The sequence below is a fragment of the Limulus polyphemus genome, unplaced genomic scaffold, assembly GCF_000517525.1.
Source record: "Limulus polyphemus unplaced genomic scaffold, Limulus_polyphemus-2.1.2 Scaffold3794, whole genome shotgun sequence".
NCBI lineage: Eukaryota > Metazoa > Arthropoda > Merostomata > Xiphosura > Limulidae > Limulus > Limulus polyphemus.
The window spans coordinates 68431-70624 of NW_013669404.1; positions in this window are offsets into that span (position 1 = coordinate 68431).

A 2194-nucleotide genomic window follows, 5' to 3' on the forward strand; every position below is an offset into this window, starting at 1 on the left:
TTATTATATAATAACTATGTTGCAAGAGAAGTGGCGGTCTATTCCACCACACATGTAGCAGTGGTAGGGTGCAAGAACTAGTAAAAAAAGGTGATTAGCAAGAAAAGTGAGCCACTCCATATTAAACTAAAGTCCTAGCGTCGAAACATGACAATAAACACACCCTTTTAAAAGGTAATACAGAGTGTGTGTGTGTGTGTATATATACATACATACATATATATATCAAAGTATTTAAATCAATTTGAAGAAGCACAAATTTTATAACATGATCATCTCTTGGTTGTTTTCAGACATTTATTTGTAAGCATGCATCCATACATGTACACACATAAGTGTATCTAAAAATTAAAAGTCTTACTAAAGAATCGAATATTATAGTATAAAAATAAAATTAACATTCTGTCACTGTAAACAGGTCTATAAACTTCAAATAGGCCAAACTTAGTTTAGGGACAGAAAATAAATGAAAAGTGTATTACTGAGATGTGATAGTAAGTAACGTCACAATAAAGCAAGTACATAGATCTACGAACCTGAATCGTGTAAGTTAGCATTTCGGTATTATAAACAAAGTTTCGGTTGCTACATAGATCTACGAACCTGAATCGTGTAAGTTAGCATTTCGGTATTATAAACAAAGTTTCGGTTGCTACATAGATCTACGAACCTGAATCGTGTAAGTTAGCATTTCGATATTATAAACAAAGTTTCCGTTGCTACATAAATCTACGAACCTGAATCGTGTAAGTTAGCATTTCAGCAAAAAAATAAAAAAGACTTTCTAATAAAGAAGATATCTCAAAGACTTTTAGTAGTTTAATGTTTAGAGTGAAGAATCTGTTTCAAATATGATTGGATTTTTTGAAAATAAAAAATGGATCTTAAACTAACAACGCATAAGCCTTAAAACTTGATTTTCGTAGCAAATATATTTTCTAAATCCAGAAAAATGACTTTTATTGGCTTTAGCTTTTACTGCACTATTGCCTCATATTACAGTTTCGTTTATAAAAGGCTTCTACAAAGGATGACGACGTCAATCTCGGACCCTTTATCTTCACAGACTTTCCAAAAACTCTTTACTACACATGGATATTGACTTCCAAGATAGCAAATATATTAAAGGCACAAATATCCACTGAAACCACATCGAAAAACCTGATGGGTTAAAAGGGATTACTGTGATTTCAGATTCTTTGGCCATTTTTTCTTAATCAAAATAACAGTTGATTTCGAGGCGTAGCTGGAAACTTTCAAACGTTTGACTAGTCAGTCTTCGTCAATTCCAAGTCCTTGTTATTATTTTGTATTGTTAACAGAACCAGGATATATGCGTAGTTTCACGACGGTGGCTGATCTGGTCATAGAGTTCTCTTTTATAACCATAGCCTTCACTTTACAAATGAAGGCATGGCTTCATATTGGATATATGCGTAGTTTCACGACGGTGGCTGATCTGGTCATAGAGTTCTCTTTTATAACCATAGCCTTCACTTTACAAATGAAGGCATGGCCTCGTATTGGATTGAGGTGTGGTTTCGAAGCCAATTACTGCTCTGCTGTGCGAGTTTGTCCCATTCCATGACTACGTCACTTAACAACTTCGCTATACGAATATTCCTTCCTCTGAAAAGGCTTTGTCTCTTATCTCCAAGTATAACGTTTTCCATAGCAGCATTGCACTGTCGAATGATGAGAAAATCGTTTTGAACCAAAGCTAAACCTATTGCCCGTAACGTTACATTTCGTATGTTCAACGACACGCCACTGCATTAATATACACACGTCGTTCAAATATTGTGTAATTAGCCCTCTGTATAGTCCTTACTTTTTGTAGGTTAGAAATAAAATGTTGGACCATTAAAAAACAATTTACCTGAAGATCGATACTGGTTTTCTCTTTAAAGCTGTATACATATTTTATAATTATTAGATTGTCAAGAAATTAATATCGCTTTTTTCTAGATGAAAAAACCCGAACAACTTATATATCAAAATAAAACATTTAGAAAATGAAATAGTCTCCATCCTTATCAATGATTCTTTTCCATCTTACAATCAGGTTGTTAATGTCCTAATTAAAGAATCCACTTGGCTTTGAAGCAAAAAAAAACATGTTGAGGTCCTCTTTAACACCTTCCACGTTTTCCCATTAAGATGGTGTTGCAGCGAACGAAAAAGATGGTAATCT